General features: G+C 46.7%; 2 long non-coding RNA genes across 2 annotated transcripts in view; one reads left to right on the top strand and one right to left on the bottom strand.

Moving 5' to 3' along the window:
• LOC129620978 (uncharacterized) overlaps positions 1-27,192 on the bottom strand; it is a 103,386-nt gene that overhangs the window by 16,135 nt on the left and 60,059 nt on the right. The gene's annotated exons all lie outside the window — the stretch shown is intronic.
• Positions 7,440-27,192, top strand: part of LOC129620979 (uncharacterized) — a 36,747-nt gene continuing 16,994 nt past the window's right edge. Inside the window, exons 1-2 of the long non-coding RNA XR_008698968.1 lie at positions 7,440-7,568; positions 15,797-15,850. This is a non-coding gene — a long non-coding RNA (uncharacterized LOC129620979). The remainder of the gene's footprint in view (positions 7,569-15,796; positions 15,851-27,192) is intronic.

Here is a 27,192-nt window from a genome sequence, read left to right as displayed (position 1 = left end):
CAGGCCAGGAAGGAGGAGGAGAGAGAGTCCTGATGATTCAACTGACCCCTGGGCCCCCTCTGCAGAAGTCAACCCCAAACATAGCCATTTACATACGCCAGTACATTCTTTTTCCCCTTGTCCTCAAATGAATTGGATTTGAACTTGAAACCAACAATTTCCTCATTGATTTGCATTGACAACGTCCTTGGCCAGATGGGGTATTAAAGACTAGAACCTCAGGATGACTGCACTAGCCCTCTTTGCATCCAGAACTCTGATCTGGAAGGTGCCCTGGGTCAGGACACAGTTCCAGGGTTTTTGGTCCAGTCTCAGGCGATGCTCGTCAGCCCTGTCATGGGCACCACACTCCAGCAAGGCAGCTGCAGCTCACAGAGCATCTTCTTAGACCCCGCCCCAGACTTCAGCTGTCCTTGACTTGAAGAGCGTCTGGGTGGTACTGCAGTTTTTAGATGCATGGAGCATCTTTTGGCCCTTTTGTTCCAGCTCTGAGAGTAGACTGGCCTGGCCCCTTGTAAGGCTGGGGGATGCCTGGACATTTGAGAGAAGGGAATCTGAGAGGCAGGGCTCCTGGTCACTTGAGCATGTGGGGGCCCAAACCTTGCTCTTTTGGCCATTACTGGGAGGGGCATTGCTTTGGCTCTGAAGTTAGTTACCTCACCAGATCCGCCGGACCACAAGGAAGAGGTCAAGCCTCCAGGCTGTGAGTTGGAGCTTTTACAACATTTAGGAATGGGGAGGTAACTGAAAGCCACGGGACAAACACAGATGAAAACAAGACAAGAGAGTCTTGCCCTCTAGGAGCCCATGACCCTTGGTTAGAAGACCCTCTCCCAAACAGAAAGCTACAATGCAGTGTGGACTGAGGCACATCTTTTTATTTACTTTTTATTTTACTTTATTTACTTTGTGGTAAAATATACATAAACATAAAATTTACTACTTTAACCATTTTTGTGGGGTTTTTTGGAGGGGAATACACTGTGCATCATGTAGGATCTTAGTTCCCTGACCAGGGATTGAACCCAGGTTTCTGCATTGGAAGAGCAGAGACTTAACCACTAGACTTCCAGGGAAGTCCTTATTTTATTTTAACCATTTTTAAGTGTTCTGGCATTAAGTATATTCAGAATGTTGTATATCTATCACCACTATATATATCCAGACGTTTTTCATCATAGAGATGGCATCAGGCCTGAGTACAGAGAGCATTAGGGGTCAAATGGCCTGGGCAGACATGGCCCACAGTAGCTGGGTGGCACTGGGCAAGTTATTCTTCGATAACTCTGTTATCACAAAGTGCTATTCAGCCAGAGGGTCATTAGGGGATATTGCAGTGAGAATATAGTATTGCTGTTATGTGTGAGTTAGCTGTTCCGGCCCTTCTGTCCTCAGTGGGAACTCTGTTATGTTTTTTGAATAAAACTTGCAAAATGAAACACAACTGAAAATGGAAAAATCCCTGGCTGGAGCAGCTCAATTTCCAATGGCCTGGGACATCAAAGTGGCCCCAGTATCTGGGGATTGCTAAAGCACTCGAAATAAAATAGACATTGAACTCCAGCAGCTCATTTCCTTAACAAAGATTGGAGTGATCAGAGAAATGACACTGCAGGAATCTATTTTACAGACCAAGATTGGAAAAATAAGAGAAAATGAAATCCCATCCCTTCAATCTGCAAATTGAAGTTTTTCAACAACCTGGCCAAGAGTAATTGCACTGTGTCTGCTTATCATGCAGCCAGGTCATGTTAGCTGAGCTCCCCTCCAGAAGGGTCAGCTCACCCCAGGGGCCTCCAGGCTCTTGCTGGCCCAACCAGAGTCTGTGCTTTGACCCACAACAGATAGTCCTCTGGGAAATCCTTTGAAATTTCTCCAGAAATGCTGGCTCCTGGCACAGACAATCTTCCCGCAATAGCTTTCATAGTCTGACTCCATTCTAGGGCCTTATGCCTAAGGGACTCTATTCACCTACTGCCTATCACCCAGACGGAAAAGGGCTGGACAAATAATAGCCAACTCCATGATAGTCTTTAAAACATATTGATTCTCTGAACTATGCACATGATCTAAACCTGTATAGGAACACCCTATGAGCCAGCAACTCCTTCCTGGGTTTTGTTAGTTTGTATTAGTTAGCTACTGCTGCATAACAAACAGCCTCAAAATTTAATGGTTTAAAACAATGATAAACATCCTTGATTGCGGTTTCTGTAGGTCAGAGTAGTTTTGTGCAGTTTTTTTGGATGCTTCTAGCTCATGTGAGTTTGCAGTCAAGACATTAGTTGGGGCTATCATCTGAAGGCTAGCCTGAGGCTGAAGGACCCAGCTCCAAGGCATTTCACTCGCACAGAGAGCAAGCCAATGCTGGTTGTTGACAGGATGCCTGCTTCTCACCACATGCATATGAAGCTAGTGCCTTCACAGCATGGCAGCTGCTGTCCTCCAAGTGAGTGATCCAAGAGTGAAGCCTGTTTGTAAGATCATTTATGACTTCACCTTGGAAGTCACATTCCAGCTTTTCTGCAAAACCCTACTAGTACACAGGCCAGCCCTGTTCAAAGCGGGAGGGTGTGAATTTCAGGAGGCAAGAAACACTGGGCCGTCTTGGAGGATGACAATGACGCAGACACATATCCCACAGAAATCCTCACCAGGCTCATAAGTGGACGTGTGCCAGGATGTTCACCGCAACATTACACAGGGTGGCCAGGAGTGGAAGTGCTCTGGGCAGAGAAGGAGATGCGGAGGACATGCATGATGGGTACTGTGCAGCAGGTCAAAGAAAGGGATTAAATGAGCACATGGCAACATGGATGCATCTTAGAAACATGGTACTTTGTTTAAAAAAAAAGTAAACCATAGAGTGAGTTCTATAGCACCATTCCACTTACATCAGTTAAAACAACAAAACATTTTGCAGGGACATATACAGGCTACAAGATACCTGTTAAACCTATTAAAAATAGCTGCCTGGAGCACAGGGAGAAAAGAGAAATGGAAGGTTTTTTGTCATGCTGCACAGCATGTGGGATCTTAGTCCCCCACCAGGCACAGAATCTGTGCCCTCTGTAATGGAAGCACAAAGAAGCCCTGGGGATGGAGATTAACGGGACTAAATAACAAATGCAAACAAACGCATAGGGCTTTATGGGGACCGGTAAGAGGTGTGCCATTACCTAAGAAATAAATAACTCAATCCTCTGCCCCTGAGACTCAAAAGTTTTCCTTATGCCCCTCACACAAGGAAAGATACCCTTTTCCCTACAGCTGGGTGACCTGGAGTGACCCTGTCTACTACACAGCTCCCTTCAGAGTAGCTGATTTGTTGCTGTTGGTTGGTTGGTTTTGCTTTGCATCCAAACCTTTGTCTCCAATCCATGTTTTCCTTAAAATTTCAAACTCCATTCCCACCTGGGCATTACACAAATCAGTTCTCTCTCAGGGCAGGGCCCCACCATCCTCCCAGCCACGCCATCAGAAACCATGCTATCCTCCATTCTCCTGCCCTCTCACTCAGCCCCATGTCTCGTGGGGCACCCTGTACCTAGCAGTTCCAACTGTCATCATCCCTTGCTTAACAGATAGAACCTTTCTGTCTGCAACATGGAAACATGAGTGATACTTGTCTTTCGATCAGCTAAGACACTTTGAGTTGCAAGTAACATACAAATTACTCAAACTGGTTCCAGCAAAAACAAGCAAATGGGTCACCAGGCCTTGGTTTCTACCCTCAGACTCTGCTCTGAGCTCCCCCTTGGGAAGATATCACCCACCCAGAGCTCTCAGAGAGGCTCTCCTCTCATGGTCACAAGCTGGAGGCAAAAACTGGTCTATCCTTTCAACTTCTCATCCTTGAGAAGTTGAGGAAAGAGTCAGATCTTGTTCCCAAGCATCATTGGCTCTCCCTGGGTCATGTGACCATCCCTGAACCAACCACCATGGCCAGGGAAATGCTCTGATTGGCCAGGTCTGAGTCATATGTCACACCTCTGCACTGGGGTAGAGTCACCTACGGAAGCACAAGGAATGACAGTTGGGGAGGATGGCAGGACAGTGACCAGCTAAGTGGCAGATGGAACCCGGGTGGCTCCAGAGTTGACGATCACCACGACCTCATGGAGTGTCATGAGGATGCAGTGAGAACATGTGCCTTGCACATAGAACATTCTCAGCAAAAGTGACTCTCGCCAGCACCAACCTCAGTATCAGCATTATTCAGTTAATATTTGAGCATACTGATATTTTTAAAAGCTAGAAATTCCAAAATTTGGCAGCCCAAGTATATACAAACCCTCAATACCTTTAAAACTTCTCAGCAACTTTAGATAATGGGCAATTAGTACCACCCATAATTCTATTTTGCTTCCATAAATTAAAAAATTTTACACGTCACAGCTTTCTAATGAGTACATGCAGTATCCCAGAAAGCATCTCTGTTGTCAGTTTAAAACACTGTATTAAAGTGAATCAAAGTCTTGGGAAGAAGAAATAGTCCCATTTATCAGAACTCCTGTAGCTCTTCTGGTTGGTTCCACAGAAATAAGTCAAGCCCAAAATTTTATCCAGGATCTTGTCTTATTCTTCAAGTTTTTCTATGTCAAAATCTTCCTACTTCAACTAAGACCTGAGCTCCAAGAAGCTGAGAGCTTATCTACGCTTACCCCAAGTCCCCTGAAACAATCGTCCTGGGTGAATGTTCTGCCTTGGCCGGCTGGCTGATTGGTAGTCTGGCTGGCCAGCCCACTGTCTGGCCGTCCGGCTGACTGACAGTGCAGCCTGGATCCCGGTCGCTGGCAGAATTCCCATCTGTCTGCACAGCCCACACACCCCCAGCCCCCTGCCAACCAGGGCTCAGGCTCCGGCCTTTAGAGACTCCATTTGTGCCATTAATGGCAACTTCAGCGACAGCTGCCGGCAGCAGGCGCAACGCCAAACAGAGCCCGGCTCTGGAGAGAAGTCTTTTACTCGTCAAGCCAGCTGTAGAGACAGTGAAGAGAAGTGGGAGGGGGAACAGTTCTTCCTGAAAGCCAGCTCAGAGCAGGGAAAGTTTGGTCTGGGCCTTTTTCATCACTGAGTCAATCAGTTGGATGGGCCAGCTGGATGGCCACCCAGCCACACCAGAGCCAAACACCCCTCATCACGGGAACTAGGATCATCCCACCTGCTCCTCTCACTGCCAAGGAGTCCTTGTCCCACCTCCAAATCCAGATCACCCTCCTTATAGAGAGAGGAGGGGGCACCTGGGACTGAAGCAAAGGGACAAGCATTTAGAGCCTCCAGCCATCACCTGAAGCCTTGCACATGAGAAATGCAGTCTCTACCCCAGACCTCTTGAGTCAGAATCTGCCGTTTAACAATTTCCCCAGAGGATATATGTGCACATCCAAGTCTGAGAAGCACTGGTTTGGAGACTCAGGCAGTTATTTAATCCTTAAAAAAAATTTTTTTAAGTATTTGTTTATTTGGTTGCACTGAATCTTAGTTACAACCTTCAGGATCCTTCATTGTGGCACGCCACGTGGCGCAAGTGGTAAAGAACCCGCCTGCCAATGCAGGAGACATAAGAGACACGAGTTCAATCTCTGGGTCAGGAAGATCCCTGGAGGAGGGCATGGCAACCCACTCCAGTATTCTGGCCTGGAGAATCCCATGGACAGAGGAGCCTGGTGGGCTACAGTCTATAGGATCTCAAAGAGTCAGACACAACTGCAGTGACTTGCCACCACGCACATGAACTCCTAGTTGCAGCATGGGGGATCTGGTACCCTGACCAGGGATTGAACCCTGGCCCCCTGCATTGGGATTGTGCAGTTTTAGCCTGGACCACCAGGGAAGACCCTAATGCTTCAAAATTTTTATGGAGCTTCCGCTCTGTGCCTGGCTGTATTATAGGCTCCGCAGGTACTTTAGTGACAAGAGAAAATGCCTCAGCTCTGTGCAGCTTACTTTCTAGCGGAGAGAAACACAATCAATGAGATAAATACATAAAAGAGCGTGCTAGTGGGTGATAACTTTTAAGAGGAAAAACGAACAGGAAGAGCAACAAGCAGAGGATGCAAGCCGGGGAGGGAGCAGTTGTAAGGAGAATGCCTTGCTGAGAGGTGGTGATGGAGGGACGGCCTGGGAGGAAGTGAGTCCGAGAGGAGGGGCTGGGGAGTGACCAGATAGTTGCAGGGAGGGAATTCCCAGGAGTGGAACTTTCTATTTTAAAATCAAAGCAGGGGCTTCCCTGGTGGCTCAGTAATAAAGAATCAGCCTGCCAATATAGGAATCACAGGTTCAATCTCTGATCCAGGAAGTTCCCACATGCAGGGCCACAGAGCAACTAACCCCCTGCAGAACTACTGAGCCTGTGCTCTAGAGCCCAGGAACTGCAACTGCTGAAGCCAGAGCTCCGCAACAAGAGAAGCCACCTCAGTGAGAAGCCCGCACACCGCAACTATAGAGTAGCCCCTACTCTCTGCAACTAGAGAAAAGCCTCTGAAGCAATGCAGACCCAGTGCAGCTATAAATAAATAAATAAATAAATTTTTAAAGTAAATAAATAAATAAACCAAGGCAGTCCCGGGCAAACAGGGACAGATGGCTACCCTGGAATGAGGGCAAGGGTGGTAGATGCACTCAGAAGAGGGGGCACCCTCCCGGAGACTCACTACTCACAGCGCGGCCCTCGTCTGTGCAGCGTCATCCATGGGGAGTGGGCTGTCTTATTATTAGAAATGCAGAGTTTCAAGCCTTGCCCCAGACCTCCTGAATCAGAATCTGCATTTCCTAAGAGCCACAGGGAATCCAGTTGCACGTAAGCTCCTTCTGGACATCTTTTCTAATTAATTTTTTACTGGAGTATGGTCGCTTTACAATGATGTGTTAGTTTCTACTGTACAGAAAAGTGAATCCGCTATAGGTATACATATATCCCTTCCTTTTTGGATTTCCTTCCCATTTATGTCACCACAGTTCCCTGAGTTCCCTGAGGTTATACAGTAGGTTCTCATTAGTTATCCATTTGATACATGGTATCAATAGTGTGTGGACTTCCCTAGAGCTCAGGCGGTAAAGAATCTGCCTGCAATGCAGGAGGCCTGGGTTTGATCCTGGGTTAGGAAGATCCTCTGGAGAAGGGAACGGCAAACCACTCCAGTATTCTGGACTGGAGAAGCCCATGAACAGAGGAGCCTGGCGGGCTACAGTCTGTGAAGTCTCACAGAGTCAGATAGGACCAGGCGACTAACACTACTATCAAGAATGTATATGTGTCAGTCTTAAAATCCTAATCTCCTAATTCACCCCTTCCCCCACTTATACAAAGTCTAGAGATCTAGAAGATAAAGCTCTTCTAGACTTTTTATAAGGACTCTGACACTTCTTTTGAGCTGGGAAACCATCACCCATGACATGATTTAGCATTTAACAGGCTGCTGAGTTGAAAATAGATTGAGAGGGGAGGGGGGCCAATTAAGAGAGGCCTGATTACAATCCAGGTGAACAAAGATGGCAACTACTGGTCTCAGGCCGGTCACGATAGAGGTTGTGAAAGCAGTCGGATTCTAAACATATTTTTAAAGGTGAGTGTATACCACGGAGAAGGCAATGGCACCCCACTCCAGTACTCTTGCCTGGAGAATCTCATGGATGGAGGAGCCTGGTGGGCTACAGTCCATGGGGTCACTAAGGGTCGGACACGGCTGAGCGACTTCACTTTCACTTTTCACTTTCATGCATTGGAGAAGGAAACGGCAACCCACTCCAGTGTTCTTGCCTGGAGAATCCCAGGGACGGGGGAGCCTGGTGGGCTGGCGTCTATGGGGTCGCACAGAGTCGGACATGACTGAAGCAACTTAGCAGCAGCAGCAGCAGCAGCAGCAGCGCGAATACCAAGTCTCTGAGGAGATAAGTACATGAGCTACTTTTCACAACATGCTTTCTCTTAAGTTTACCTCCCGTGTATTTCTTGCAGTAATTTCCTTCCTTTGCCAACATTTGGTGGGGGTGGGGGAGAAGACTGGTGGCTGGAAGTCCCTATGCTGCTGGAATGAGGCCGGGTCCATGTGATACGCTCTCTGGTGAAGAAAACCCCAGGGGCTCCAGGAGTCCAAGGGAAGAACCACTCAGGCTGGTTGGGGGTAGGGTTCAGGGAAATGTTCCCCCAAAGGACTTGTTCTCACAGCAAAGCTAAATCTCAAGGAACCTGAGGTGAAGGATGTTGTAGATGCAGGAAGCAGCCCCTGTGAGTCCCCAAGGGCAGGAGAGAAGAACATTTCCAGATGTGGAATCAATGGGGTCACTCTGGCCCTGGGTCCTCAAGTCCCTGCAGCCTCCCCAGTGTCCATAGAAACAAATGCAATCTCTGTAGCCTGAAATTCAGTGCCATCCTCATTCAAGCCTAAATATATTTTCAATTTTATTTCCCAGTTCTCCCTTCCAGATCTAACTCACCACATGGACACACATCGACTCCTGGCTCCCCGCCAGGACCAGCCCTCCACCTGGGCAAGAAGGCCGCTGCCCTGGACTCGGCTCTTCCTGTGGCCCCTCTCTGCCCACACCCCTCTCCTTGGAGTGGGCAGTCTATGGGATCACAAGGAAGTGTCCACCTGAGCCCACATAACCCCTCAATGCTGTTACCAACCCAGGTCCTTGGGCTCTTTAGTCAATAGCAATTGATAAGAGGCCAGACAAGAAATTCAGGCTCGGCTTTCCTGGGACTCGTGCTGCAGATGGGTCAAAAACAGGCAACAGGCGCCCTTGCTTGCTCTCCACTCTCTGAGGAGGGCGGCCTCCTTCCTTAAGTGGCATAAAGGTGGGGTGAATCGGTGGGTCTGGGTCGGGTGAAGGGGCGGCTTAGGTGGTCTGCCCACCCCCTTGGTGGTGCTGAGCACAGGGATCACGCACAGCACCCTGCTTTTGCTCCCCACATCTCAGAAATGGGAGTTCGTGTATGGCCTTTTCGTATATTATTGTTCATAATTGCCTGGACTGCGCATGTGTGCAGTTATTTGTAGCCCCTTATAGATTCTTTTGTATTGTTGTTTGAGGAGACATTTGTCCAGGTGCAAGCACACAAGTAGAGAATCTCAGGTCTTAGGCTATCTCAGTGCCACATTTCAACATCTGGAGCCGCAGAATTCACTGCTCAGACAGCCCCAGCCTCCTTCCACGGCCTGCACAGGCCTCTTTCCAGGCCAATCCCCTGAAGGTGAACAGGGAGGGTCAGCATGTGCACCCCAGGCCAGCCATTTGCAAGGATTCGGACTTTGGATGTGTGTGTGCTGAGATGTCTACTCGATATGGGAGGGAGTCAGGGGTGAAAAGAGAAAGTAAAAGGCTACAGGCTTCCTCTTCTCCATCTCACCCCAGTGCAAAATTCCAAAGATGGTGAAAATTCTGAACAGGAATCTGCCTTCAGGTCATTATGAAGGTCCATGCATCCAGATGAGCAGAGAGATGTGTTTAACAGATTGATAGTGGGAGTTATGACTCTTTAATATTTAGCCATATGGCCTGTGGCCTCCATTTGGGCTCTTGTCTTGGGCCCCACAAAGGTTCCTGTCAGGCCTGTGCCATACGTACAACCCTGCTGCTCTCCTGCAAGGATGCTCCTCCCCTTCTCCACCTCTATCTGAACCCAAAATGCACTCAAGGCCCATGTGGAGATCATCAGTCACTTGAAACTGCCATCAATCCCATCTCCTTTCGACTCAGCTGGTACCTGAAACTTTCTCTTCTGGAAGAAACCCATTCCCTTTGGTTTAGATGGGGCTGAGCAACTAGGGACTATCAAAAAAAGGCTGTCTCCCCGTGATGGAGAGACAAGCCAGCAAGGGAGAAGAAAGCACAAACCATTGTGGAGCAGGAGGGAGACCGAGCTCAAGGAACCTCTAGCAGCTCCTGGATCCATCCAAACCTGATCCTAGAACTCCCTTGGCCTTCACAATTACCTCCAATAAATGCCCCCCTTTTTGATTAAGCCGGTTGGAGTTGGATTTCTGTTACTGGCAACTGAAAAGAGCCTTACTAATCATTCTCATTCATACACTCCGGTGTCAGAGCCTGAAGGAGTCTCAGAAGCCATCTGCCCAACTTCCTCTATTCAACATGTAACAAATCTGGGACTCAGAAAGGTGAAGTAGCCTGGCCCCGTTCACATAGTAAATCCAGGCCAGAACTGAGACAGGAATATAGATCTTATTTTTAAGCCATGACCCCATGTTTCCTCTCCATGTCCCCTTCCTCAAGTGGCCCAAACCACAGCAGTGCGACATCCTTCCTCTCAGCTTGAGGTGTGTTCCTATGTGTCTCTGGATCTTGTCCTGCATTTGTATTACCACTTCATTGGTCCCAGTGGGTGTTGTAGCCAAATTCAAACAGCAAATCCCCTAAGGGAGGAATCCCTGCCTTCCCTTAATCTGAAACACCCCACTGGTCCAAGCACGTCTCCCAGCCCAGGGTAGGCACTGAATGAGCCCTTGGTAATTTGCCAGTCAAAGGCCTTGATGCTTGATTGACCAAAGCCAGCCTCCTTTTCCATCCAAGGCTCCATCTTTGAGTTAATGTTTCTCAGAGGCAAGACTTTCTCAGTTCAACAGGCTATTTCCCAGGCCATTAGGAGCCACTACAATCAAAGGAAGCAGTGCTCTGTAGCTTTTTTTTCTCTGTTTCCTTTTGTTTTCAATTTTCTGCCTGTGGAGTCTTTTTTTTTTTTTTTCTTCCTCCTTCTTTAACAGCCCAACTTGCTAAATTGCACATCGCCAGCAATTCCTGTGAGTTTAGTCCTTAAGTGTTACATTTCTGTAACAGATACTCCAAAAGCTGCACTTATTTTCAGGAGGGGGTTGGTGAGGCACGCTAAAATTACATTTCCATTTCTGTTCCTATGTTTTTAAGCTGTTATTTTAGCATTTCTGACTAGTTCACAGTTGACACCTACTGATGGAAAATTAAATGAAAGTTGGCCAAGAAGGAGCCTTCTCTCTCCTCCCCAGGCTGAGAACTAGCTCCTTTTTTAACGAGACGCAGCTGTGGAGGGGCCAAAAGACTCTTAGCTTTGAAAAGGCAAGATCCTGCTGTCCTGTCCCAGCTCGGCTGCTCACTAGTTCTTGGACCTGGATTGAGAACCGGTTGATTCAGAGGAATCACCTACACTCTCAGAACCTTGTCTTCTCTGTCAAGTGGGAATCATACCTGCAGAAACTGGGTTATCGCGAGGCTTTCTGTTATGTGAAAATATCTGTCCAGACACTGACAACATGAATCTGATACCATGAAGATTCTTGGCACACATTAGGTGCTCAACGGATGTTAGTTTTTTGTAGGTCTTAGTTCTTTTTTGCTTAGCCATTTGATACCATTTGAATTGGCTTATGCTCCAAACTGGCTACCCAGGTTGTGCTAGGGGTAAAGAACCCACCTGCCAATGCAGGAGACCAAAAAGACATGGGTTCGACCCCTGGGTTGGGAAGATCCTCTAGAGGAAGGCATAGCAACCCACTCCATATTCTTGCCTGGAGAATCCCATGGACAGAGGAGCCTGGCAGGCTACAGTCCATAGGGTCACAAAGAGTCTGACACGACTGAAACGACTTACCATACACCAAACTGGCCAAGTGATTAAATATGGATGTTTTTTAAATATATTTATTTATTTGGCTGCATTGTGTCTTAGTTGAGGCCTGTGGGATCTTTAGTTGCAGCTTATGAGATCTTGCCGCATGGGAACTCTAACTTGCAGCATGTGGGATCTAGTTCCCTGACCAGGTATAGACCTTGGGCACCCTGCATTGGGAGCATGGAGTCTTAGCCATGGACCACCAGGGAAGTACCTCAATATGGGAATTATGTGATTCCTCTCCTTCTCAGGTAAATTAGCAAACCATGCCCCCAAATACAGGTGACACTAAGGCCATGGGGTCAGCCTCACCCTACTGTTCTGGAGACCAAGCCTAAAATCTGTAACTACGCACAGCAGAGGCAGCTCCCACCTTCCCCCCCTTCTCCTGCCACACCCCCACCTGGAATCTTTGTTCATACATTTCCACCTGCCCAATAGGCCCTTTCCCTGGCTAACTCCCCTTCAGACTCAGGACAGTTTCATTACACCTTGTCTCTGGGCTTCTACCATGCCTTGCACCTCCCTTTTAGGACTAGTATTGATGGTCTTGCCTGTCTGTGTCTCCCACTAGACTTTGAACCTAGCTGGAAAGAATTGTGCCCTGTTCATCTTTTATCTTTGGTGCCAGCAAAATGCTTGACATACATAGAAGCTCAAAAAATATTAAAGTATAAGCAGATTAATACATGAAAAATAGGTGAGGAAGCTTCCATAAGTAAAGTCAGAAATTCTCCTGCAATTAATATATAAATTCAATGTAACTCTAACCTATATTCTAATGGGGTTTTAATTCTGAAGTTTGTCTAAAGAGTAAATTCATAAGAAAAAGCAAAATAAACTTGAAAACCTATTCTTGAAAACATTAAAATATGTTATAAGGCTTTACCGATTAAAACAGTTGATTTTGGTAGAAGAGTGGGCAAGTGGATTGATGAATGTAATTCAAAAGTCCAGTTACTAATATATGTTAGTTGCTCAGTTGTATCCGACTCTTTGCAACCCCATGGACTAGTGCCCACCAAGCTCTTCTGTCCATGGGATTACCCAGGCAAGAATACTGGAGTGGGTTGCCATTCCCTTCTCCAAGGGATCTTCCTGACCCAGGGATTGAACCTAGGTCTCCTGCATTGCAGGCAAATTCTTTACCATTTAAGCCACCAGCGGGTTCATAGGTTCATAGGTATATACTAAAATATATACCTATGAAAATATGAGAATTGAGGAAGTGATAAGCATGGCGTTTTATATCAGCAGGAAAAGATGGCCTATTTTTAAAAAATAGAAAATCAATAATCAGCTGTTCATATGGAAAAAAGCAAAGATACCAGCCACAATAGGCTATACTGCGTCATGGTAATACACTGCCTCAAAACCTCAGTGACCTCACACACTGAAGGCTGAGGCATGGCTCAGGGCCCATGTCTGTTCGCATGCTGGTAGCGTGGCTCTGCTCGTTAAAATAGCACAGGAACCAGCTGATGAAGCCGCCACCATCTCAAACGTTGCCATGGAAGGGCTGGGCATGGACTGGAAGGTCTTACATTATCAATTAAGTGCTTGGTCCTGAAGTGACCCCATCGATTCTCCTCACAACTAGGGCTAGAGCTAGTCACACAGCCCCACCTGACCACAAGGAGTGCAGGAAGTCAAATTCTCCATATGCTGTAGAGAAGAGAACCAAAAGGGTGCTGTGGTGAAGAGCACAATGACTATGTACTGCCTTCCCCAGTTAATGCTTTGGTCCCTCAAAAAAGTACTTTTAATTTTTTTAAAGCATTAGAAAAATACAGGGTACTTTTTTTTTCTTTTACTCTTGGAACGGAAGATGACTTCCTATTCAAGGCATTAAATTCAGAAGCCATAAAAAAAAACACTTTTGCATGTCAAAATATAAATGAAGGTAAGGGATAAGTAATAGACCAGAGAAAATATTTGTACCATCATTCATAACTGACAAAGGGTATATGTCCATAATATACAAAAAGTTCTTAAAAATCAATAAGAAGAATCAGTATGTAGAATAATAGGCACAGGGTAAATGGCCTTATTTAGAGGATTTGGAAAAATAGACATGTTCATACACTTGTTAGAAGTAAAGTGATTTTTTTTTTCTTTTCCAAGAGTAGTTTGAAAGTACCTATGAACGTGTCAAATGTACATACATTTCATGCAGTAATTCCTCAAAGTCCTCATACAAAATACTATCTGTGAATGTGTAGTGCACAATGTTATCATTAAAATGTTATTTACAACTGTATTTAGACCCTGCTGATCATTACAGAATTACCAGTAATGGGAAAAAAGTATTAATTTTAAAACAAAATTTTTAAATTAATTCATGTATTGTGTTTGACTGTGCTGGGTCTTTGTTGCTGCATGGGCTTTTCTCTAGCTGCAGTGATCTGGGTCTACTCCTGGGTTGCGATGTGAGGGCTTCTCACTGCAGCGGCTTCTCTCGTTGCAGAGTACAGGCTCTAGAGCTCACAGGCTTCAGTATTTGCAGCACATGGGCTCAGTAGCTGTGGGACATGGACTTAGTTGCTCCGAGACATATGGGATCTCCCCAGACCTGGGAGCAAACCCGTGTCTCCTGCATTGACAGGTGGATTCTTTACCACTGAGTCATCAGGGAAACCCCAAAAGTATTACCTTTAAAAGGACAAAAAGACAAATATACTGCTTTTAAACAAATATGGTACCTGCATGCTTTGAAATACTATGCTGGCATTAAAAGTATGAGGTAGTGTTATAAGCATGGGCATGAGAAAATGTTCATGATACACTTATTGTGTGAGGTTTCTGGAACTCGCTGATCACCCCTCCTACCCTCCAATTTCTAGCATAGTTGTAAAGAATCCTAAGATCCAAGTAAGATCAGCTGTATCAACAATGATGTGGAGTGAGAGGACTCAGTGAAGTGTCCAGCCACATCCCATGAGCCCAGACCTGACTCTTTACAAATTAGAAATCAATTTTGGCTTTTTTCAAGAAGTCCCTATAATTACAATATTAGTTCTTCTGGAATTTTTAAACATAGAAAGAAAAGGGCTCCAGGGGCCACTTAGCCTTGGTGTAAAATGATATAATTAATTAGCCGACGCAGGGTCACCCACCAGGTGAGTGGCAGACAGGGATTCAAATTCAGATCCGATAGTTGGACGCCTCAAAGCACTTTCTCATTTCTAGGTTCCTTGTGTTAAGACAAATCACCAAGAAGCTGCACTCCTGGGGTCAAGTCTTTGATATTCTTCCCCCAAACCAAGTTCTGACTTTAACAGTGTGATTTGACCTTCATGACTATTACCTCTGCTTTTGCTCTAAAAACTGAATCCAAAGAGGTCCCTCCTGGTCAGCGTGCCCCTTGGGGAGATGGTGCTGGGTTCTTGGGTTGTCCCTTGCTCTAGCAGTGAGAACTCCCTTCCCCTGCTGGCGCCCCTCCCCTCCCCCACCAGCCTCCTCCCTTAGGAAGCACGGAATCATACTTTGCCTTTAACAGCAGAAGTCTCGTCAGAGTTATGGGATGCAGTTTTCTACACCCAACTACCTCTTTTTTCTCTATATTTTGTTCTTCTGTCTGGTGAGTTCCAAGCCCATGGTGCCTGTATTCTGTGACACTTCCATGTGGCCCAGGTAGCCAGGGATGAAGCCCAGCTCCACGAGACCTAGGAAGGTTCAGTTCTTTTTGCCTCAGTTTCCCTGTCTGTGCAATAGGAATGCACAGTATCTCCCATAGAGGTTAAAATCACTATTTTATTCTAAATGGTTGAATGTGGCAGTTTCATGTCACAAAAAAACCTAACTGCTTTTTTGACAAAAGTCAGCAGGCTATGAGGCTTCCCTGGTGGCTCAGCAGTAAGGAATCCACCTGCCAGTGCAGGAGACATGGGTTCGGTCCCTGGGTCAGGAAGATCCCCTGGAGAAGGAAATGGCAACCCACTCCAGTATTCTTCCCAGGGAAATCACATGGACAGAGGAGCCTGGTGGGCTCTAGTCCACTGGGTCGCAAGAGAGTCAGACAACTTAACGACTAAAAAACAATGACCCACAGTACGCTATAAATAAAGGCGATGCGCTTTCTCTTTTCTTGTACAATTTTTATTTTCTATTGGAGTATAGTTGGTTTACAGTGTTGTATTAGTTTCGGGTGTACAGAAAATTGATTCAGTTATATCTGTTCTTTTTCAGATTCTTTTCCTAGATGGTTATTAGCATATTGAGCAGAGTTCCCTGTGCTATACGGTAGGTCCTTATTGATTATCTATTTTTATATATACTAGTGTGGATATGTTAATCCCAACCTCCTAATTTATGCCCCCTCCACTTTTCCCCTTTGGTAACTGCAAGTCTGTTCTCTAAGGCTATGAGTCTGTTTCTGTTTTGTAAATTTATCTGTATCATTTTTTAGATTTCATATGTTTGATACCATGCTATTTGTCTTTGGCTTACTTCACTTAGTATGAGCACCCCTAGGTCCATCCACATTGCTGCAAATGGCATTATTTCATTATTTTTTATGTCTGAGTGATATTCCATTGTATTTGTGTACCACATCTTCTTAATCCAGTTCTCTGTTGATGGACATTTAGCTTGTTTCCATGTCCTGGCTGTTGTAAAGAGTACTGCAATAAACATCAGGGTGTATGGATGTTTTCGAATTTTCATTTCCCCTGGGTATGTGCCCAGGCATGGGATTGCTGGGTCATGTAGTAGATCTCCGTTTTTAGTTTTTTAAGGGTCATGCAGTATTGCTATTTTAGTTTTTTAAAGAGCTTCATACTGTTCTCCATAGTGGCTGTACTAATTTGTATTCCCATAAATAGTGTAGGAGGGTTCCCTTGTCTCCACACCCTTTCCAATATTTATTGTTTATAGATTTTTTTAATGATGGCTCTTCTAACTGCTGTGAGATGATAGTTTGATATAGTTTTGGTTTACATTTCTCTAATAATTAGCCATGTTAAGCATCTTTTCATGTGCTTTTTGGCCATCTGTAAGTCTTCTTTAGAGAAATGTCTATTTAGATGTTTTTTCTCCCATTCTGTGGGTTGTCTTTTCATTTTCCTTATGGTTTCCTTTGCTTGCAAAAGCTTTTGAATTTAATTCGTTTCCATTTGCTTATTTTTGTTTTTGTTTTCATTACTCTAGAAAGTGGATCCAAAAAGATATTCCTGTGACTTGTGTCTAAGAGTGTTCTGCCTAAGTACTCCTCTAAGACTTTTATAGTACCCAGTCTTACATTTAGGTCTTTAATCCATTTTGAGTTTATTTTTGCATATGGTGTTAGAAAAATGTTCTAATTTCATTCTTTTACATATAGCTGTCCAGTTTTCCTAGCATCATGTATTGAAGAGACTCTTTTCTCCACTGTATATTCTTACCCGCTTTGTCATAGATTATTTTACCATAACTGTTTGGATTTATTTCTGGGTTTGGATTTATTTGTGTCCTGTTCATTGATCTCTAAGTCTGTCTTTGTGCCAGGACCATGCCGTTTTGTTTACTGTAGTTTTATAGCATAGTGTGAGGTCAGGGTGGAGAAGGCAATGGCAACCCACTCCAGTACTCTTGCCTGGAAAATCCCATGGATGGGGGAGCCTGGTGGGCTGCAGTCCATGGGGTCACTAGGAGTCGGATGTGACTGAGAGACTTCACTTTCACTTTTCACTTTCATGCATTGAAGAAGGAAATGGCAACCCACTCCAGTGTTCTTGCCTGGAGAATCCCAGGGACAGGGGAGCCTGGTGAGCTGGCGTCTATGGGGTCGCACAGAGTCGAACACGACTGAAGCGACTTAGCAGCAGCAGCAGCAGTGAGGTCAGGGAGCCTGATTACTCCAGCTCCATTTTTCTTTCTCAAGATTGCTTTGGTTATTTGGCATCTCTTGTATTTTCATTAAAACTTTAAGATTTTTTATTCTACATTTGCAAAACTTGCCATCGGTAATTTGTTAGGGATGGCATTGAATCTGTAGATTTCCTTGGGCAGTATAGTCATTTTAACAATATTGATTCTTTCAGTCTAAGAACACGGTATATCCTTCATTTATTTGTGTCATCTTTGATTTCTTTCATCAGCATCTTACAGTTTTCAGAGTATAGGTCTTTTGTTTGCTTAAATAGGTTTATTTCTAGGTATTTTATTCTTTTGAGGCAACGGTAAATGGGATTGTTTCCTTAATTTCTCTTTGTGATCTTTTGTGGTTAGTGTATGGAATTGCAACAGTTTTCTCTGTAGTGATTTTGTATCCTGCAACCTTGCTAAAGTCATTAATGAGCTCTAGTAGTTTTCAGCTGGCGTCTTTAGGATTCTTTATGTATGGTATCATGTCATCTGCAAACAGGGACAGTTTTACTTCTTTTCCCATTTGGATCCCTTTTGTTTTTCTTCTCTGATTACCATGGCTAGGACTTCTAAAACTATGTTGAATAAAAGTGGTGATTGTAGACATCCTTGCCTTATTCCTGATCTTAGAGGAAATGCTTTCAGCTTTTCACCATTGAGTATGATGTTATCTCTGTGCTTGTCATATATGGCCTTTATTATTTTAAGGTATGGTCCCTCTTTGTATAGTTTCTGGAGAGTTTTTTATCATAAACCAGTGTTGAACTTTGTCAAATGCTTTTTCTGCATCTGTTGAAATGATCAAAGGATTTTTATTCTTCAGTTTGTTAATGTGGAGTACCACACTGATTGATTTGAAGATACCGAAAAATCCGTGTATCTCTGGCATAAATCCCACTTGATCATGGTGTATGACTCTTTTAATGTATTGTTGGATTCAGTTTGCTGGTATTTTGTGGAGAATTTTGCATCTATGTTCATCAGTAATATTGGGCTGTAATTTTCTTTGTGTGTGTGTGGTATCTTTGCCTGGATTTGGTATCAGGGTGATCGTGGCCTCACAGAACGAGTTTGGGAAGGTGATTCACTTCCTATCCCATCAGTCATTGTTGGACATAGATGGTTTTCTATCTGGTAACTTTGGAGGCCTGGCATACCTTGCAGTGACCTGGGGATAGGAAGGAGGGGCAGCCAGGGGGCAGCTGAGAACCTGAGGACAGGAGACAGGAGTCTCTGGAGGGACCCTGGGAAGCAGCAAAGGAAAACTTTCTCAGCTCGGATGTTGCCCCAGCACATCCTAAACCCTGAGCCTCTTCTGCTCCAGTTGTTCCCAAAGCCTGCCCAAATCCCAGCTGGTCTTCAAAAGGCAACTTACCAGACCACACTCAGCCTTGCCACCCCCTGGATGTATGCCTCACTCCCCACACCCCCATAGCATGGCTTTGCAAGGGGCCAGGATCTCTACCCACTGACAAATGTGCCCGCCTCCCCGCGGATGGTGTACTAGGACATGCAGACCCCTGTACCACCTGTGTAGCCCCCTAAGGCTTAGCTTGGTGACTGGAACAGAGCAAGGACTTAGAAAACAGTTGCTGAAATGAAACTTCACTGAGCTCACAGTTTTCCCTGGGGGCCAGTCCTATCATCCTAGTGGGATATTGATCTTATAAAGCTGTTCCACTTGGGAGGAAGGGAGGGAGCAGGGAAGGGAGATAAAAGAACTCCTGTAGGCAGGCACCAGAGGCAGCTCAGAAATTTCTATCCAGAGAACTGAGGGGCACTCCCAGTTGGGAAGGGGTTTGCTTAGAACTTCTCTCAAAGCCACATGGACATAGCAAGCTGACTGCTTTAACTTAGATGGCATGTTTATTTGGGGTGGCTCGGAGGGCAGCTGATAGAAACTGCAGCTGGAGCCAGCAACCCTTCCCCCAGCCATCCAGGCTCACAACCTGAAATGCATTCTTTAACGGCTAAATGTTAATGCAATCCTTTCCCTGGCAGGAACCCTCCAGTGATTTTAGATAACAAGCGCCAGCCTCTGATGGTAAACCAGGCTTCATCTTGGCCTCATCCATGCCAGGTGACCTTGGCAAACCCACTTAACCCCTGGGACCTCAATTTCCCCAGCTGTAAATTGAGCTCAGCTTCTGTGGCCCTCCTCTGCGTCTTGAGCCAAGCCCAAGAATCCTGCAACCCACCTCTTTGGAAACCTCAGCACAAAAGGGAGCGATTTAAAAGTGGAGCCCTGGTCTATGGTATCATGGATCTGAGACAGCATTCCACCCCCGTGAGAGGCATAGGCTGCAGCTGGGGGATTACAGAGCCGCCTCCGGAGGCCACCGCCGGTGGCACGCCAGCCCAAGAGGCCCCACTCTTGTCAGAATATTAACACCCTGGATGCATTTGTGTGTTACTCATGATTGCGACCACGGTTCCAAAAGGATTATGCAGCATGCATATTTATGAGACAAGCCCAGACAAAGACTACCACATTTTAAAAGATGCAATTATCTCTAAAAAGTTCAGCTTTATTTTCATGCTAATGAATACAATATTTTTAAGCAAACCTAATTGGTTTGCCTGGGCTCCCATAAAAGCTCTCAACTCATTAGAGCTCCGAGGTCCCCTTCAAAGGGGGCTTTAGAGGGAGCTGGGGGGCCAAGGAGGGGGCTGGCACCCAGGCAGCGTGTTTTCAGAACTTTTCAGCCCATGCATGCTGCAGACCCCCACCTCCTCCCCTTCCCAAACCCTCCCGCTGGGTGGATGGCTGGTGAGGCCTTTCAGGAGGGGCCACCCCAGGGGTCTGGCCCCTGGGAATGTGGAGAGCCTGGGGGCAAAGGGAAATGTCCTCCCTTCTCTCTGCAGAGGGAGCCAGTGTCCCCATTCTACCCCGCCACCCCACAACACTCACCACTGCCACAAAACCTCTTGCTCCCTGGTGGATGCTGGAATTCCACCCAGAGATGGGGTCTTCCGCCCGGCCATTGGCTCAGTCCTCGGGCTCGGAGAGAGGCAGAAAGAGAGCTTCTCAGACGCTAAGCCTCTGTCCCAGATACCCCTGTGCTGTGACATCAGATCATTAGCTTGTATTAGGCTGGCCAAAAAGCTCATTCGGGTTTTTCCATAAGATTGTACAAGAAACCAGAAGGATTTTTTGGCCAACCCAATACTTCTCCAGCACTTCCACACCTATTTTCTCATTACCAGCCCTTGTAAATTACATGTTGTTTTCACCATCTTACAAATGAGGAACTTGAGCCCAGAAGTTGCAGGGTAAGTTTGTGGCCCCCTGCAGACTCCAGGTACTCCCTATGACAAGCCGGATGCAGGGCTCTCTGAAAGAAAGGTTGTCTTGGCTTATTTCCTGCCTGAGTTCTTGTCCAGCTTCTTTCCTTTTCTTAGCTACCTCCCTGCACTTGGGTTGGGTCTTTTCCTTACATGCTTAAGTATCTCCACTGGTTTGCAAGGCACCGTGTATAGCTGTGTGGGCTGTGCAGTGTGCAATGCCAGGGGACGGAATAGTCTATGAGTGGCGCCCCCTGGAGTTGTGTGGCACTGCTGCTGCTGCTAAGTCGCTTCCGTCGTGTCCGACTCTGTGTGACCCCATAGACGGCAGCCCACCAGGCTCCTCCGTCTCTGGGATTCTCCAGGCAAGAACACTGGAGTGGGTTGCCATTTCCTTCTCCATGTGGCACTATGTCCTCCCTGAAATGCAGCCATGAAATTAAAAGACGCTTGCTCCTTTGAAGGAAAGCTATGACCAACCTAAACAACATATTTAAAAGCAGAGTCATTACTTTGCTGACAAAAGTCTATCTAGTCAAAGCTATAGTTTTTCCAGTAGTCATGTATGGATGTGAGAGTTGGACCATAAAGAAAGCTGAGCACCGAAAAATTGATACTTTTGAACTGTGTTGGAGAAGACTCTTGAGAGTCCCTTGGACTGCCAGGAGATCCAACCAGTCAATCCTAAAGGAAATCAGTCCTGAATATTCATTGGAAGGGCTGGTGCTGAAGTTGAAGGTGCAATACTTTGGCCACCTGATGCAAAGAACTGATTCATTGGAAAAGACCCTGATGCTGGGAAAGATTGAAGGCAGGAGAAGAGGATGGCAGAGGATGAGATGGCTGGATGGCATCACCAACTCGATGGACATGAGTTTGAGCAAGCTCCGGGAGTTGGTGATGGACAGGGAAGCCTGGCATGCTGCAGTCCATGGGGTCTCAAAGAGTCAGACACGATTGAGCAACTGAACTGGACTGGACTGACTGTCCTGTTATAGCCATGCGTTCCAGGAAACAAACTCACTCAGAAGGACAATGCAGATAGTGGAGTGCAGTTTATTACAATGGCGGGCCCAAGGCAGAGTCTCCTCTTAGCCAAGGACCCCAACCAACATTTGTGAAAATCTTTTATACCCCATGTGTATGTGTCTGAACCCACCACTCCAAATTCCTTGAGACTTACATAAACCAAGGAAAATACAATCCCAATAACCCATCATTCACGTGCTATGTACTCATGTGCTCAAACAGTCAAACAATTAGCCAATAATCAATAAACCCGAGGTTACACGACGATAGATACAGAAAAATTTATGGCCTGTTTGGAGGAAGGGGTGATTAGTGTATGTTTTCTCTTAGGCGATGAGTAACCTAGATACGATCTTCAAGGTTCCCCTGTCTTCAGGGGGTCTTATCCTTCTGTTGTTGTTTTCATAGGCACTAAACACAGAGTTCAGAGTCCATTGGAAAGGTGGCCGAGCATGATCAGCATGAACAGGCCTAAGATAGAGTCCAGGCCCTATGAATTCCTTCTTCACTCCCTACTCAGAGTCCTTACCTTCCACTGGCTTCCTGCTGGGCCATTTGGGGATCTTGGACCTGTGAGTTGAACAGGAAATCCAGGCAGCTGGATTCCAGAGTATTGTTCAAGTAATGACAGGCTCAGGCTCAGGGGGCTCAGCAGGCTCAGCAAAGGGCAAAGAAGAATTGGAACAGAAGAGAAACAATGGAAAATACAGTCTGGGGTAAATTCTGGCCCAGAAGTGAAGAGATAAGGGAGCCAGGCCTGACCCCACCACTAAGTGGCCTCATGACTCCATTTCCCCCTCCATGAATGAGAGTGTTGGGCCTGCTGATCTCTGAGAGCCCATCCAAGGGAAACATCTTTTTTTAAAAATAATATTTATTTATTTATTTGGCTGTGTTGGGTTTTAGTTGAGCCACACAGGGTCTTTCATTGCAGCCCAAAGGCTTACTTGTTCCATGCAATGTGAGATCTTAGTGCCCCAAACCAGGGATCGAACCCGCATCCCCTGCATTGGAAGACAAGTTCTTAACTACTGGACCACCAGGGAAGTCCCTAGAAGAGACATCTTTTGATTCTACAGCAGATTTTCCAGACAATCCCTGAAAGAAACAATGACATAAAACTAGAATGTTTTACGCCTTATAAATTAACCACGTGGAGTGTGATTCCATATACCCATCCCCACTCCTGGCTGGGAACACAATTCCAAGGTCAGGCTCAAGGTGCTCAGGGAGGTGGCCCAGGGGCCAGCAGAGCAAATAGGAGAAGCATCTAGAAAGGTGGGCATTGACTGAGCCTGAAAACCTAAGCCAGTTAACCCGAGAGGAGCAGGTAGGATGTTCCAGAGAGGGCTGCACGGCCCCAGCGACAAGGGGGATCCAGAAATGGTGGTAAGCTGAGTGGCCAGGCCAGGAAAGCTGACCAGCTGCTAAGCAAGGGGGCGAGAGCAGCAGGGAAGCCTCAGCGGGGGGCTGTGGTTTCCAAAGCCCCGTAGTCATCATCTCCTGTGATGCTCACAACTGTCTGAGCAGGAAACTGCTGCTTCTCATTTTATAAGGGAGCACACGGAAGCCCACAGGGTCGCGAAGAGTCGGGCTCGGCTGATCTACCAACGCACACACGGATGGAAGGACAAAGAGGCGAAGGGGCATGCGAGGACTCAGCACGGGCTGACCCTCAGTTTTGTGATCATTTGCCCTACATTACCAGGAGACCAGATTCAAAGGGTCTTGAATAATAAGATCAAGGTTTGGGATAAAACAGAGGCTTATGGACAATAGGGAGACCCTGAGAGTCTTTGAGGAGACAAATGCCCTGGTAACCCAGAGTTTAGGAATGAGCATGAATGGCTGGAAGGGTAGCAAGAAAAATGGAGGCAAGCCTGCTTAGGAGGAAAGTTGTTTGGGATTTAGTGAGAGATCTGTCCAAGGCCCTGTATGGTTTTGCCTTGGAGAAGCTGAGTTACGTGCTCTCCATTGGGCCTTCAAGAGGTTCCCAGGGGCATGAAACTGAATTCTGGACCCAGGATGTCCCGTAGGGACCCAACCTAAGCTCAGAGCCAAACCCCACACCCTAGTTGCTATGCCGCCTAATTGGCTTAGATTTATCAAAGTAATTTTTAAGGGAGAATTTTATATGAAGGTAATTACGCTCAGCTGAACTAATTTTATTAAACAATGCTGCCTTAATGACAAACAAATCTGTTATTAATTTGTAACCAAGCAGCTATTTCATTCAATTTGTAGCCTCAGTAATGAGCCCTGTGGCCAGAACAGCCCATAAGCACCCGTTTCGAAACAAGGCAGCATGGCCTGGAGGCCAGAGCCACAACCCGGCCCAGCCCGGCTGCGGACTGGGTGTAGCTCTCCCTGGCCCTCTCCTCTCTGGGCTGTCTCTCTGTAAAACCAGGGCTTGGAGAAGTTCCCAGAAGAAATTCCCACTTGCTGCTTCAGGGCCTGAGAGTCTGTTTGGATGGCCAGTACTTTCTGAGTGCCTCAGTCTCCTCATCTGTAAAGTGGGGAGAATAATAGTGCCCATCTCAGAGGCTAATTGTGAGGATTGATTTAGTCCATATAAAGCGTTGCAGCCAGTGCCCAGGCATGTGGTTTTATTGTTGTTTAGTCGCTAAGTCGTGTCTGACTCTGCGACACCATAGACTGTAGTCCGCCAGGGTCTTCTGTCCCTTAAATTCCCCAGGCAAGAATATTGGAGTGGGTTGCCATTTCTTTCTCCAGGGGATCTTCCCGACCCAGGGATCAAAACTGCATCTCTTGTGTCTCCTGCACTGGCAGGCAGATTCTTTACCCCTGAACCATTGGAAAGCCCAGACTCATTATATAAACACGTCTTATTTTTATTAATATTCCCAGAAGCAGGAATGTGGCCTGGGAAAGGCCCAGAGCCCACTGCCATGGATGGCATGAATGAGCGCTCCTGCTTCTCCTAATAGCTATCATCCCTTGATTCTGGGCTTCCTTAGCTCCGAGGCCTCCCACCTGCAGCTAGGAGGATAAGGACAGTGGAGACAGGTGAGGGAGTAAGGTTCCAGACTCTACCCTGCCCTCAGGTGACCCTGGGCATTGCCTTGGCCTCTTTAGCTCTCTCATGTCGGTTGACCACCCTGCCTGCCCAATTGCTGAACCATCCCAGGGCACGACAGGCTCTTCAGGTGGCACTTGAATGTGCAGAGTGGGTCAGGATAACCCGGAGCACTTATAGGAAAATGCGGATTCCTAGGCCTTGTCCCAAGAGTCTTGATGCCATGGATGTACCCCAGATCTATGCACCTGGTATACCTTCTTAAGAACCACTTCTGACACCCTCCTGTAGGTCTGCAGGGCACTCTATACCCACTGCCTTGGGGTCTTACTGCCAACGTTCAGTTGAGGAAAGAGTAGCTTCTTGGAGTTAACTAACTTGCATAGATAAGGGCAAGTGGGGGGCAATACCCATTGCCAGATCCATGGGTTCCCCATCCTCCAGAAAGCACTGGAGTGGGAAATGGGCAGGAAGTTTGTGCAGATTTCAGTCACCTTGGGGCTATGCTAACATGACGCCTCTGAGTCCACCTGCCTTACAGACCCACCATCTTGGTGGCTGCAGAGCATGAACCACTTGAAAGTCAGCCTTTCAGTGAGTGGCTATTTCCATACCATCCATGGACTGCCACAGTCTCCTATCCTGGGTCCCAAGAGCCCCCAGGCCATCACAGTGCCTGACCTTCTGCAGTTAGGGGAGGAATATTATATCTCTATTCCATCCCAAGATATAAATGCACACATACCATTTAGCCCCGTAGCAATATCTGAATTTTGTCCAGAAACTTCTTCCTGAAGTTCATTGCCTAGAGCCGTACAGATATGTAGAGCCAGCTTCACACAGCACCCTTTACCCAGATGGAAAGTGAATTCTGCTCAAGAGCATAGGCTGGGGTTGAGAGAGCAATAGAGACTCCCACTGACCCCTCTGCACTGGCGACAAGAAGCAGACCACGAGAGTTTGGGGGCATTTCACCTCAGCTGGGACCACTCTGTCATCAGAGAAGTTTCACACAAGGCCCTGGCAGTCTTTTCATGGTGTGCAATTGGCTGGAAATGAGGCAGGCAGACGCCTCCAGACCTGTCACTGGCAAAGGCAGACAGGAATTCTATGACTGGCTTGGACCAATCGTGCACCTTCCAAGCTCTGCCCTGAGAAAGGTGTTCGCTTACTTTGCTCTGATTTTGTCCCTTGGGGCGGCATGGTTTCAGATGCAGAGGGCCTGGCGTGGAGTCCCTGCTCTATTACATCGGCCGCACGAGCCTGGACCACGGGGTTGCCTGTGCAACCCAGAGCAAGTTCAGCTATCCTCTTTGTGAGAATTGCTACTTCACAGCATTCTGAGGACTAGTTGAATGTGCTTTATAATCTGTGGAGTGTTAGTCCCCTGTACATTCTGATCACTGCCATTTGCCCTGGGTTTTGGGTGAGGGACCAGATACCACCAGAGGTTGTTTTGTCCCCTCTTTCTTCTCATCTCTAATTTCCAACACAGAGCACTCAGCCAAAAAGAGGAGAATTGGGCACAGAGGCCAAATCCCCAGCATAGAAACAGTAGTGCCATTGTAAATGCCTCCAGCAACGCACCCCACCCAGCTGAGGGAGCCTCGTTCCCAACCCCGCTTAACAACGCACAGCCTGATTTAATACGAGCAGCTGATCTCATTGCTTCCATAGCAAGTTTAATTTGCTGGGAAAGCGAGTTGGTGAAGTTCTAATAATGCAGAGCTGCAAATAATACCGAAGAGAGTTTGCATTATGATAACTTTCCAATTAAAATGGATTAATGGAGGAGAAACGGCAGCAGTAGTGTCTAGACAACATATTACTAAATCCTTGGAGAGGGAGATGGAAAGGAGTTGGGGGAACGGGAGAAATAAACAGGGGAACTTCATGAGTTGGAGGCACCCTTGTGTGATGTGACAGGAGGTACCAGGAGGGGCTGCCTTGTCCCTGGTACCCTATCTGTTACAGAGCCTAGAGTTGCCATCAGATGGGAGAATCAGCCTTTCAGGACTCAAACAAAGGCCTTTGGTCTTTGGACATCCTTCATTAACATGCAAATAGCACCTAGTTTCCTTGGCTGGGCTGTCACTGGGATTAGACTGCTGCAGTGACCGGAGAGTGGTGTGCGACAGAGCGAAGGCGCTGACTGCGAGTCAGGGGCCGGCCCAGACCCGAGGTGCACACCCGTGGCGGCAGATGTGTCTGGGCTTCACCGTAGTAACTCCTCCTTGTGATGCTGACCCCTGACCACTGACCCCAGAGGGTCCATTCAGGACCTCTCTCCCAGGGACCTGTATCTTAAACCTGAGAGATACGAGGCCTAGAAGGACCTGGAGGCAGGGCTTGGTCAGGTAGGGGCTTCCAGGAGACAAAGGGCCACAGC

Source organism: Bubalus kerabau, chromosome 10, assembly GCF_029407905.1.
Source record: "Bubalus kerabau isolate K-KA32 ecotype Philippines breed swamp buffalo chromosome 10, PCC_UOA_SB_1v2, whole genome shotgun sequence".
Classification (NCBI taxonomy): domain Eukaryota; kingdom Metazoa; phylum Chordata; class Mammalia; order Artiodactyla; family Bovidae; genus Bubalus; species Bubalus kerabau.
Note: the sequence above shows the minus strand (reverse complement) of the source record. Positions and strands in the feature narration are given on the sequence as shown.